Raw genomic sequence first — 14,635 nt, 5'->3', positions numbered from 1 at the left:
CCTCCATAGAGGGTTGGCGTCAGGAAGGGCATCCGGCCGTAAAACAGGGCCAAATCCACATGTGCGACGCAGTTCGCACCCGCGACCCCACACGTGTGGGAAAAGCGGCAGGAAAAGAATAATAATAATAATAATAATAATAATAATAATAATAATAATAATAATAATAATCACAACCATTACACCCGTGCTGCTCCGCAGCATTCCTTATAAATAGGTCAGATCACTCGTCTTGATATGTCTGTTGCAGTCATATTGTTTTGTCTGTCGTTTTCAATAGTTTTATGAACTTTTTTTTTTTTTTTTTGCTGGTTGCTTTACGTCGCACCGACACAGATAGGTCTTATGGCGACGATGGGACAAGAAAGGGCTAGGGGTGGGGAGGAACCGGCCGTGGCCTTAATTAAGGTACAGCCCCAGCATTTGCCTGGTGTGAAAATGGGAAACCACGGAAAACCATTTTCAGGGCTGCCGACAGTGGGGTTCGAAGCTACTATCTCCCGAATACTGGATACTGGCCGCACTTAAGCGACTGCAGCTATCGAGCTCGGTATTTGTGAACGTTTAATACCGGTAATGTAGTCTATTACACTTCTTTCCATATAATATTCACTGTGCTTCGATCATTCGGCCGTATCTGGATCTTAATATTTTCAAACGATCTTACTCGAGATAGTGCATTATACAGTTGTGCGTGATTGAATACTGGCAGGAGTTTGTCCCCGCGCTTTATTAATGGTCATACCTTGATACATTCCCGTCTGTACTTCCTTAGACTGTTTTCTCTTGCAGCATGTAAGTTATTAGGAACGTTCTGCCATCTGTTGAATATATTAAGTAGTTGGGGAAGGTGTGAGAACCCAAAGAATATCTAGCAGAGAATAGTATTCTTCCATGATGAGATGAAGTGTGTACTCTGTGGCTTGACAGGTAGTAATCAAACATGGCTGCTTGCAGTGATATTACTAAGGATGAAAATCGCATGTCAAAATATTAATGTAAGTGATAGTTGCTTAGCAGCCTGCTAGGTACAGAATATATTGCGGGTTAGGGAAAGCCTTCACCTGCAACTATTGGAGTGATCATTTAATGATCTGATTTTATGAGTACTCAAAGGTGGCTGAACTTAGAGACCTAAAAATGTCTCATGATTCACTGGCAGGTAATTCCAAAGAGAATAAAACAAAAATGAAGCAAATCGGTCGCGTAGAACGGAGGACGGATTTGCCAAAGCTGTTTTCAGTAAACTCTTTTCCCCCCACACAGTGCATGGTGCCCTGTTTTGCGGCCGGATGCCCTTTCCGACGTCAGCCCTACGTGGAGGGTGTTTCTGTGGTGGTTGGTAATGTGGTGTGTTATCTGAATTTCAAGAGGAGCTTGTTGGGAAGAACATCCAGTCCCCGAGCCAAAAGAATTACTTAGACACGATTAAAATCCCCGACCCCACCGGGAATCGAACCCGAGACCGTCTGAACCGAGGGCCTCAAGGCTATCCATTCAGCCAGGGAGTCGTATAATAATAATAATAATAATAATAATAATAATAATAATAATAATAATAATATACGATTGTGTGTTTCGACGTTCCCTCAACTATAAATGAAGGGTTGGTCAGTACCGGAACCGTGTTTGAACAGAATGAGGGGATGTAGTCGTAAAGAATGCAGGAGGCAAAACGTCCATACTTTCGAGCGTTGAACTTCGATTGTTCCAATCTGGAACTAACCACTCAACTCCTCCCATTGCCGAGGTTACGGACAGTGGAATACTTTACCTTCCATCCCTCCAATTACATTCATGGCTTGCATGGAGATGACTTTGCCTGCTTGTTTAAGTACATTATACTGTAGGAGTGCGTAAATAAGTCATGCAAACATACAAACCTAGAGTGCGGTACGGGAAGGTTCATTTTCCTTTACACGTAAGCATAGCAGAATGAACACAACATTTCTCGTGATAAAATATTCCTATAAATGAATATTTGCTCCGATTTGTCCTTTTTGCTATTTGCTTTACGTCGCACCGACACAGATAGGTCTTATGGCGACGATGGGACAGGAAGGGCTTTGAAGTGGGAAGGAAGTGGCCGTGGCCTTGATTTTGGTACAGCCCCAGCATTTGCCTGGAGTGAAAATGGGAAACCACGGAAAACTATCTTCAGGGCTGCCGACAGTGGGGCTCGAACCCACTATCTCCCGAATGCTGGATACTGGCCGCACTTATGCGACTGCAGCTATCGAGCTCGGTAAGACCGATTTGTCCTATTGGATTCCAACTTTATCTTTATATTACGATATTTCCCACCTTTAAAAGCTTCACTCAAGCATATTCGTCTACTAATGTCACTCTACGCCATCTCTCCACTGACAGCTCAGAACATACCGGTTAGTCGGTCAGCTCATCTGCTTACTTCCAAGTCTTCCAGCCCGAAGTTTGCAACATTTTCATAACAGCATAATAATAATAACAACACATTATTATTATTATTATTATTATTATTATTATTATTATTATTATTATTATTATTATTATTATTATTAGTCGTTCGAATGGGCCTACTTTGGACCACGCTTGTTCAACTGTTGAGCTTTGATCTATGTCCAGTATTGTCGCATTTTCTGCCGGTATAACTCCTTTTTTCATCTGTCCAGTGGGTATCTTTCTTCCGAAGTTTTTCCTGAAATCCATGGCTTTCTTTCAAGGTATGTCGTACAGACCGTCTGTCTTGAAAATCTGACATTCCCAGTTCTTTAATGTCCTTCTCAGTTTCTGTCAGCGAAGTGGTACGACTCTTGTTCTGCCAGATGATGAACAGTCGATTGGATCAGTCTTTTGTCAGGCAGTCTTACTATATGGCCATAGAAAGCTACTCTCATTTTCCTAGCACAATCAGTACACCTTGCTATATGTTCATAGAGCTTGGAATTGTGCCGTTTACGGAATTCCTCATCTTCCTATACCGGACCTAAGCTCTTTCTGAGAATTCTCCTCTCTCTGACTTCCAGTTTCTCCATCAGACCACTTCGGTTCGATGAAAGACACTCTATGGCACACAGAGCTTCTGGTCGTATGACTAACGTGTAGTGCTTCAGTTTCAGGGTGCGTGACAGGCATTTTTTCTGGTAAGTATTCTTTGTCAGTCATTATTATTATTATTATTATTATTATTATTATTATTATTATTATTATTATTATTATTATTATTATTATTATATAATTCGCTGGGGCCATCAAGGACCACGTTAAGTCTTGTTGCATTTGACACTGAACTTGGCCTTCTTTAGAGCCCAAATTTCCCTCATTCTTTGTGAGTGGGCCTGCTTACGCTCCTCTGTCCAAGGGGCACCGTGTCTTCACTTCGGTTGCTCGTCTCGGTTTAGCCCGTTCATCAATATTTTCTTGCGGAAGAGATCTCTGTTAAGGGCGTCTTCAGTTGAGATATGTAGCATTTGCAGGTCTTTTTTTTTTGTTTTTGGTATTTCTAAACCAGGGAATTGTGGTTTTGGGGTTTGAATAAAAAAAGTGAAAGATTTCTTTAGTTAACTTTCTTCCGTCCATTCTTTTCAGATGACCGTAAAATCGTGCCCGTCTTTTTCTGATTGTGTCGGTAATTTTCTCTATTTTGCTGTAGACTTCCTTGTTGGATCTCTTTTGATGGATTCCATTTTTGTACTTTGATCCCAAGATTCCTCTCACAATTTTGCGTTCTCTTTTCTCCAGTTCTTCAAGGAGTCCTTTGTTGGCATTTAGAGACAGGGTTTCGGCTGCATATAGAACTACTGGCTTCAGAACTGTTTCATAGTGACGTATCTTGGTGTTTTGGGAACGGCATTTTGTTGTAGATTGTGCGGGATGTTTGGTAGGCTATTTCCAGTTTGCGTACTCACTCCTGAAGTGCTTCTTTGTCCAGTCCATTTTTCATGATGATCTCACCCAGGTATTTGAATTTGTCTACTCGGGTGATGTCCTCGTATTTTGTATGGAGTTTTGGTGGAGCCTCTTTGATGTTAGTCATTACTTCTGTTTTCTCAAACGATATCTGCAAACCAGTTTTTTATTATTATTATTATTATTATTATTATTATTAAATGACTGAATTGCGATGTGTTATTTGATGTCTTGATTTTTCCCACTTGTGGTTTATTAGTCACACAATAACAGGCTCGAAGGGAGAACATCGTGGGGCTTGATTTCCCCAGAGTCCCTCTCTTGGTTCTCTAAAACGATCATCAGTATGCGATTGAGCATTGTTCTGTGCTGTGGACGTTGGGCACGCGCGATAACAAGTGCTTGTTGAGTTATGCCGTTCTTTCTCCCACTCGCACTTAATGGAGAGTGGGCCCAACCCGCTGAGACCCACGCACCACAGCTTCTTGACCCACTTCTCCACTGCTGGACGAGCTTTGGATTACAGTTGCGTGTGGAGCTTAAACTGTCTCCTCAGCCTTCAGGAGCGATACTGTTTTTTACTTTCTTTAACACTAAAAAGACATTGTCAGGTAAATCTTACTAGCATCGTCTGTGCTGTAAGGTGGCCTTTACTCTTGGAGTCCAGTGATAGACGAGTTTGAATATCACCATCCAACATGTCGTGTCTGAAATTAGCATTATGGCTTTCTATTTCATCCACCGACAAATACTGGCTTCGCGCTGTTCTGATACACCTGTTATCAAATTTAGCCATTGTTCTTCCCACCACACCACTTCTTCTGTATATACACAGGGCTAATGACCACGTTGTCCTTAGTGTATGGAAGACCAGTTTGGTAATTTAAGAATGAAAGGGAATCTCCTTTGAACTACTGAGAAGACAAGCTCCTTATTGTATCGGATATTGTTGTCAACGCCCTCTTTATGTAGGTAGAGTGGGGACCCTCGAGAGCTGTAATATTTCCATCGACAAGACAAGGTGGTCTATTTGAGTGGAGACAACACGACACGCGCACGGTGCTCGTGCATTAGTGATGCTCTGCGAGCTAGGGCAGAACTCATCAAATATACATCCCCTCCATAATAGCATGCTACAGCGTGTATTTTACTGATTTAAATTACAAGACTCTTCTCGCTTGGAGCCTCCCACACACTACTTATGTATTTAGCGTCACTCCATTGTGGGGCGAGGTTAAAAGACCAATAATACATGTCTGTCGGGATCAGTCATTTTCAATGGAAACTGTATTCATAATTCGCAAAACTGAAATGTTCGAGGTGTTTCTATAGCGCTCTTACATTGGCGACCCGTGTTTCAGATCCCGCCATGACCATTTTTGTCTTCATTTCTTCTGGTCCAACGTAAGTGAACCAATAATAATAGAGCATGCGCGTGTTATGCTGTGGACAAAAGAGTCACATCGAATTTAATGCCATTTTGACTTGATTGGGCGAACTAACCTCTCATATCAGGGAGTTTTTCAGATCCTTAGAATGCTTTTTATAATGTTGATAAAAAATTGCAAACATTTAAGCCAAGCCAAGTACAACTGCCTCGACAATCCGCTCGCACTACCGCAGTTCAGCTCCTCCAGCGAGCTGGGTTACCGTGCCAGCGCGATAGAGAGCTACCCCCAGCGAAATATAAGGTCGCTTGGGTGACGCATGCACTTGAAGCTTCCTCGAGGCGGAGCTGTGGCCTCTCTCCTGGCAGCAGTTTACGGCGACAGGCCAGCTAGCTTACAGTAGGTAAGGGGTGTTAGTTTTAATACTTGACACTCGAAGTCTTCAGCGCCACACACTAGAGACTGCAAGAAAAATATCAACATCTTAACAGTATAGCCACTTGCACATCGTCTTGCTATTAAAAATAGAGACAGTATATGAAATCAATTGCAATATAGAAGAATATAATTTAGTCTTGGGTTTCAGCATGTGTACAGTTTTTTTTTTTTTCTTTTTTTCTTTTTTTTTCCCCGAGTAATTCACAGATGGCGCATGTAGAGTATGTGTTCCGTTAGCTGCAGAGAAATATTTAGGATGACCAGCATGAACACTGAGTTAAGCGCGGATGGTTGTCTGTGATGGTGGTATGTAGTGAATGTTTGCAGTGTTCCTCTTGGATTGAAGGTGAAGGTTTCGCGAGTTCTGTGGCATTCTTCATGAATATAACGTGTGTTATACGTCTGACAAATATTTTCCCTCGTTTGTCGTTGATGCACGTACACTCTGTATACGAGTGAAACTATAAAACTTCAACGACGGTAAAATACCAGTTAAATTTTGCTGATTAGTTTAGATTAGGCTTTTTAAGTGAAATCAAATAGTTAGTCCCAGTGTATTTTTGTGAAAACCATGACTGTACTATCACGAAGCGTTACCGGATGAAACTGTCCGACTCGTTGGCTGAACGGTCAGCGTACTGGCCTTCAGTTCAGAGGGTCCTGGGTTCGATTCCCGGCCGGGTCTTTGATTTTAATCTTAATTGATTAATTCCAATGGCACGGGGGCTGGGTGTATGTCTTGTCTTCATCATCATTTCATCCTCATCACGACGCGCCGGTCGCCTACGGGAGTCAAATAGAAAGACCTGCACCTGACGAGCCGAACCCGTCCTGGGATATCCCGGCACTAAAAGCCATACGCCATTTCATTTTACCGGATGAAACTGTAAGTGCATTGTTTAAAATCTGCTATAGAACAAGTTATGACGGTGTCGTCACTGCCTTGAATATCAATTTGGAAGTATGTGCGAGCGTGTGGCTGAAAATATTCTTGTAAGATCTTTCTCAGGTAGACCTTTCCACGAAAAATGCAGCCTTATAAAATGGTAATGTTGACTTTAGAGAGTGTAGTGGGGCTACGATTATTTATATTTTTTTAAAAAAACTTTTTTTGCAACTGGGGTAATGAATATGTTCACCGCACGCCACTGTTCAGTTCGGACGCAAAGTGGTGGTAGTGGTGATTATTGTTTTAAGAGGAAGTACAACTGGGGAACCATCCTCTATTAACACTTATCAGAAGGAAAAAATAGAAGCGACCCGACACTTCGAAAAACGAAGGTATTGGCCGAAGAAAGAGACGGGTGTGACAGTGAAAGTCTCCCTAGCCCTCGCAACCTAATAACGCCGAGGTCGTAAAAGAACAAGGTTTGACCGAGAGAGGTCGGATAGGATAGATTATAGTGGGGAGCTTGGCACAAGTAACTGGAAGCAGTGATCAGCCCTAAATTGATAAAATATAGCACCTAGCGGTCAAGGGATTGCATCATCAACTGCTCAACTAGGAAGTTGCACTCTTATTCCTCGCTCACTCCAAGGAAGTCCGCCTCCATGACTGAATGGTTAGCGTGCAGGGGTCCCGGATTCGATTCCCGGCGGGGTAGGCAATTTTAACCATCATTGGTTAATTTCGCTGGCACGGAGGCTTGGTGTATGTGTCGTCTTCATCATCATTTCATCCTCATCACGACGCGCAGGTCGCCTACGGGCTTCAAATCAAAAGACCTGCACCTGGCGAGCCAAACATGTCCGCGGACACTCCCGGCACTAAAAGCCATACGCCATTTCATTACTCCAGGGAAAATGCAGGATAATATTTGTTGTGACTTGCAGATACTATTTAGTTCATGGCTCCAATGACTCTCCAGTATAAGAATATCAAATGCTTCACCCAATCAGCAGCTGTCTTTCGCCAAAGCGTTATTATTTTCGCATTATCGCACCTATGCGCACTTGTTTTTACATAAATTCGTCAGAATAACGCACTGAAACATCTTCAGTTATACATTTGACCACAGATCGCTCGAAAAACAAGACGTAACTGTGCTATTTTGATGAAGCCGGCGGTCGACATTTTGGGAATCAGGAGTGCAAAGAGTTTAAATGCAAAAATGAAGCCGTTGTATGCTGAAAGTTCTCTGTATAGGTTGTGAATAACGTTGTATTAGATTTGTTTTATATTTATGCATTTTATTAATATGACTTACTCAGTCTAATCTTGTAGTTATTCGTTAAATAGTCAAAACTTTTTTTACGTCGTTCCGACACAGGTAAGTGGGTTAGGAAAGGGCTTTAATTAAGGTACAGCTTCAGCATTTTCCTGGTGTGAAAATGGAAAACCATCTTTAGGGCTGCCGACAATGGGGTTCGAACCCACTATCTCCCGAATGTGAGCTGACAGCTACGTGACGCAAACCGCGCACTCATTAGCTCGGTATAGTCAAAATAAATACAGCTCGAGTTCCAGCCTCTCTGGATATATTCTGGAGCTGCGATATGATTTAATGCGAAGAAATATTCTGTTCAATATAGCAGCCTTAACGGAAATAATAATAATACCGGTAAAAATAACGTTGTTAACTACTTAAACAGAATAGCAACTGAATGAAAAGTAGGTACTTGCTAAATAACTTCAGACAATTAGTTTTATAAAGCCTCTAAACTAGGCGACAACAATCCTGGCTTAACGGGAGATCCGAACAGAAGAGTGAAATGTGCCGTTTACTGGACGTTGTTGTAACGCGCTGTTCGGCTCCATCTGCAACATCGCTCGCCAAACTGTAGACTAATAATAATAATAATAATAATAATAATAATAATAATAATAATGATGAGATGATGATGATGCTTGTTGTTTTAAGGGGCCTAACATCGAAGGTCATCGGCCCCAATAATAATAATAATAATAATAATAATAATAATAATAATATCCGGCTCCATGGCTAAATGGTTAGCGTGCTGCCTTAGATCACAGGGGCCCCGGGTTCGATACCCATTATTGGTTAATTCCCCTGGCACGGGGACTGGGTATATGTGTCGCCTTCATTATCATTTCATCCTCATCATGACTTGCAGGTCGCCTACGGGTGTCAAATCAAAAGACCTGTCTGTACTTGCGAGCCGAAGTCCTCGGACACATCCCGGCACTACAAGCCATACGCCATTTCATTTAATAATAATAATAATAATAATAATAATAATAATAATAATCTTGGTTTTCCTGTTTATTGGTTTGAAGGTCTGCGTACTGGCCTTCGGTTCAGAGGGCCCCGGGTCTGGGAATAGTTTAACTGCGCAGTTTAATTCATCTGGGTCAGGGAATGACGTTTTTTTTTTTTTTGCCTCAATACACATGTTTCTCTACTCACAACATACCACACTACCAACCATTGCAGAAACACGCATCTCCCTACATAGGGTTAAGCATCAGGAAGGGCATCCTGCCGTAAATGTGTACCATATACACACGAAGTGCCGACCTGGAAAAAAAATTGAGAAAAATTTCAGGCAGAAGGAAAAAAGAGCGCTCTAGGTTTTAAGTACCCTTTCGGTTTTTGGTGACGCCAAGATGTCCGCAAGAGTTTTTTACGTGGCAGTAAATCTACCGACACGGGGCTGACGTATTCGTCATAATCATTCATCAGTAATCTGCGTTTAGGGATGCAACCCGATGTCTAATGTTTTCTTAATGTGATTTCGAAAAAATTATCGAACATCCCCCCCTTCCCTGAATTATTTCAATCCGTATTTCCTCTTCCTGTACATTAATACATGCCTTAACGTATCCTCCTGAATTCCACTTTAGCTTCCACTTTCCCACTTTTAAAAATCCAATCAAGCTTATTTGTTTACTAATGTAATTCCCGGAGCCTCCGTGGCTCAGGCGGCAGCACGCCGGTCTCTCACCGCTGGGTTCCTTGGTTAATCCCGGTCACTCCACATGAGATTTGTGCGGGACAAAGCGGAGGCGGGACAGGTGTTTCTCAGGGTACTCCGATTTTCCCTGTCATATTTCATATTTCATTCCAGCAGTGCTCTCCTATGTCATTTCTGTCATTCATTAATCATTGCCCCAGAGGAGTGCGACAGGTTTCGGCAGCCGGCACAATTCCTATCCTCGCCGGTAGATGGGGCTTCATTAATTCCATTCCTGACCCGGTCGAATGACTTGAAACAGGTTTTGGATGTCCATTATTCAATGTCATTCTACGCCACCTATCCACTGACAGCTTGGGACATACCGCTTAGTCGAACTGCTCGTTTCCTCATTCCTAAGTCTTCCCAGCTCAAAGTTTGTAACATTTTCGCAACGCTACTCTTTTGTCGGAAATCACCCAGAACAAATCGTGCTTCTTACCTTTTGTTATTCCAGTTCTTGAACAAGCAATCTTGGCGAGGATCCTATACATTGGAATCATACTCTCCTTGGAGTCTTAGCCGTGACTTACATACCCACTCCTGAACATCCTTACTACAACCCCTAAATACCCATAAAACCATAAAAAGAGATCCCTAACCTTTATTTGCAGCCTCGTTAATGTGATTGCCCCAATGCAGATCTTTCCCTGTATGAACAACGAGGTACTAACAGTGGTACCTATGACGTATTTGATCTTCTTCAAGTATTTGGGTCGAGATCGAACTCGTGAGCTTGAGCTGAGAAAGCTAGCACTGATTGTATGAGCCACTCTAACGGAAATATTAAAAATCATGCGTCCAGCATGTTCGGTTTTAATTAATAACTTAACGATGTTGTTACTCAGTTGATGCCACTGGAACTTTTAGCCGCCTATCAGGAGACTTACAACAGTGGCTAGAAATGTATTTGTTGTCATTGATTTAGCCTGTTTACCGGAGATATTTAGTCACATAACTAAAATGCCCGCAGTACAAAATGCCATTGACTATGTGTTTCCTGCCCATTATACGACCTGGACTTGGCGCCTTGAAGTTATCTCTTGCTTCGAATACTGAACAAATATCTCCGGGATAGATGAATAATGAACCGACTCCAATACATTCGAGGACATTAGTTTCTCTCACTTGATTAGGGATAAGAATGGTATTTATTTCAGCACAGATTTGGATTAGGGATAAGAATGGTATTTATTTCAGCACAGATTTGGAGTTTTTGTAGAAAAATAAAAGAAAGGCACCAAAAGTTTGCTTTATCTTATCTAATTTAGCGCTGTTCGACACAATGTTTGGGGGCACCGTGACACGAAAAGTGCTTGATTCACCAAGAAATCCATACATAAGTTATACAGTTGGAGACAGATAGCCCTGATGTTACTGCAGCTGAAGTCGGTTTGATTTTCGGCCATGAAGTGAGGAATTTAGAAACGCGGCTACCGTTTTTGTAGTAGTAGATTCCTTCAGCCTACGTTCCACTAACCCGAGGGTCTGCGATGAATACGTAAAAACCTATTATTTATCCATAACCCCAGTGAACTTAGCAATTTCACTTGAAAAAAAAAAGACAGGGACACTTCGAGATAACCGTTCTTGTCAGAAGCTAACCTGCTTTTGGGCGATGTTGCTGTTTGTTGCGTTTCTTGTTGTGGCCTGCAGGTTGCGTGATCATGTTCGCGTGTGCCAGCTCTCCCTTCTTAATTAATAGTCCCCCTAGTGGCTGCGATTAATAAAATGCTTCTTTTCTTTCTGTTATGTGTGTGTGTGCTTTATTCATATTTTAATAGAGCGGTGACAGTGGCCTATCGCGAGGACAGTCCCCATGGCTGTTTTAAAAATAGTGCTCTCATATCTTAGAGCTATCCTATCAAATTGCTACAGACAGAGCATGGTGTCATCACGGATGTCCCCAACTTCCTTTGGCTCCACATTGACGCCCCTTGTTCCGTTCCCACGGACATCCAAGGACAATGTGCTGGTCCATAGAGACTTCTTTTTGAGGGCAAGATGCGTATTGATTTTCCATTACTTCACCGTTGTTAGTTGGCTCGTGACCAGGGAAGAGTAGACGTATTTATAAAAGAAAGTTTTAAAATGTGGTATTTTCAAATTCGTCTGTTGGGAGATTAAAACAAATGCTCTACTTCTTAAGGAATGGATTAAAATAAATTACAAATGAATGTTATAAGATATAAGGTGCTTCGGTATGTAATTCCACCCAAACTTGTGGGCTGTATTATAGATTTTTGTGTAAGAGATTATTCCACCAAGCTGTTGACTTGAGAAAGACAGTAGTAATTAAATACGTTTTAGCAGCCCTTATACATGAACTGTGAAACCTTTCAAAAAATCCATTCTTTACGGTTAACTCTCAAAACGCTTCATAAAGTTAAAACTTCTTAAGTTTATGCTGTTACAAAACTAAACATCATCAGAATTTTCTGAAGAGTGATTTTTAAAATTTAATGTTTCAGATCATGTTGGTATTGTTCGGGTTTTGCAAGTCAATAAGCTGACTTAGAGGATTATCACTTACTATCTCAACTTCAAGGGTTCGATCCTGGCAAAGATAGCCGTGCTTTGAGGATCGGGCAAAAAGTCTTGTCACTCCATATTAATGATCTCTGGTGGTGCATTCTAGTCCTCTGCACACAACTAGCTGAGCTTTAGGAACCCTCCAGCTGTGTTCTGCTTCATTTATTGAGGACAGCGCACTTGGTACGGTACATATGCCGGATAAATCGAAGTACTTCTGAAAGCCTGTGATTCTTTTACCGGAGCCGTATTATTATTATTATTATTATTATTATTATTATTATTATTATTTAAATTTACTATATTTTCAATTTCATTTACTTCAGTTTTCTGATAATGTTTTATCATATCAAGATACAGCATTCAAGCACTCAAGAAAACTGGATGTAGTGCAGTGTAGTTAACATACAAGGAATTATTTTAGGTTGCCTTTCTGGAATGAACAAACATTTTAGGCTGTCTCCTCTTCTTTCAAACGAATACATTTCAAAACTATTTATAAAACATACGTTTCCATTACTTCTTTTCAGGAACTACATACTGTGCATTAATGTTGATTTCTTTTATGTTTTACCTTGTTAAAGAATGCCTTTTTTATGCAACCTTTCGGTACTTCGTTGTCTTTTAAGGCACCCGGTAGTTAAGTGGATGCGTACTAGTACTTTACAACTTTCTCGTATTGCTATAATAATAATAATAATAATAATAATAATAATAATAATAATAATAATAATAATAATAATAATAATTTTGTGTGGCTATTTCTAGTCGGGTGCGGCCCTTGTAAGGCAGACCCGATGAGAGTGGACGGCATCTGCCATGTGTAGGTAACTGCGTGTTATTGTGGTGGAGGATAGTGTTATGTGTTGTTTATGAGTTGCAGGGATGTTGGGGACAGCACGAAAAGCCAGTCCCCGAGCCAAGGGAATTAAACCATTTAAGGTTAAAATCCTCGACCACGTCGGCAATCGAACCCGGAACCCTCTGGACCAAAGACCAGCACGCTAACCATTTAGCCATGGAGCTGGACTCTATCTTGCTTATAGATGAACACTTTCTCTGATCAGTGTTCAAATTTCTTCGATATCTCCACTACTTCCACTATTACGACTAAAATTGTAGAGTAGTATTAGAAGTTCTGCAGCACATCCATAATCTTTTTCACACCGAGCTCGATAGCTACAGTCGCTTAAGTGCGGCCAGTGTCCAGTATTCGGGAGATAGTAGGTTCGAACCCCACTGTCGGCAGCCCTGAATATGGTTTTCCATGGTTTCCCATTGTCACGCCAGGCAAATGCTGGAGCTGTACCTTAATTAAGGCCACGGCCGCTTCCTTCCCAATCCTAGCCCTCTCCTGTGTCATCGTCGCCATAAGACCTATCTGTGTCGGTGCGACTTAAAGCAAGTAGCAAAAAAAAAAAAAAAAAAAAAAAAAAAAAAAAAAAAAAAAAAAAAGAAATCACTTGTTTTCTCAAGTGATTTTTTTTTTCTGAAATGTTTTCCGGAAACTCTTCGAGATTTGTAAAAGTTGTACTTATTATTTATAAGTTAGTCTGTTACGTCTTCAAACTAGACGGTTTAGATCTTCAAGGCAAGAACATACTTCACTGGACTTCTTGTTTCATATTTGATAGTTACATTTGTGAATAAAAATTCATGCCAACTTTTAAATATATATTCGTTCTGAAACTGTATTTCAGAGGATTGAGTACAACTTGTAGTAACATCACTAATTAATAAAAGTGAAAGAGGCTATTGAAAATTAATTGACTGACGACAAAATCCGGAGTTATTCTTAGACATATGGGTATTTTTGACAAGTCTGCCAAATTACAGTCCCCCTCCTCCCCCAATAAAAGATGGAAATTGTGCCTCAAGGAGCATTTTCCATGCAACATATAAAAATAAAAGTTATTTATCATTAATTTTGCAACCAGTTAACTAAACAACTCCAAGTTTAGTGTGGGGGCTACATCGTATTAATATGTGCTTGTGTTTAAAATTTAATTATGATGAGTGGCAAATAGTAGACGTTCAAAATGTCAGGCATAACTCCCCCTAATCGCTGTATATTTTCGGTTTCGTTCTTGGGGCTGAGCTCATTTTACTAAACGTAGTCTGCGTTCAAATTCTCAACTTCATCTATCACTCGAACAAAGACGAAATATAGCCTTTGCAGCTGAGAGATTAGAAAAGAGATGCACGTGTCGAACGTCGTAATTTCATTTAGGGTCTGTTTTGTGTGGCCGAGCTTTGTATTGCAGCGACGCTGATTCTTGATGGATCATCTCTCGCTCCCTGGCGGCACTCTGTCACATTCCCCAACGGGCCTCCTCTTCCAGTAATGTACCATGCCGCACCGCCAAAGCCTCGACAGAACAATACTATCCGGATTCATTCCAGATCTTCAATAATTAGCAATATACAGTTCGCGAGTTGATATCTATACGGTCATATCCTGGTGAATCAAGAGT

Source organism: Anabrus simplex, chromosome 8, assembly GCF_040414725.1.
Source record: "Anabrus simplex isolate iqAnaSimp1 chromosome 8, ASM4041472v1, whole genome shotgun sequence".
In the NCBI taxonomy this organism is placed as follows: domain Eukaryota; kingdom Metazoa; phylum Arthropoda; class Insecta; order Orthoptera; family Tettigoniidae; genus Anabrus; species Anabrus simplex.
The sequence above is the reverse complement of the archived record's forward strand: the minus strand, read 5'-3'. Positions refer to the sequence as shown.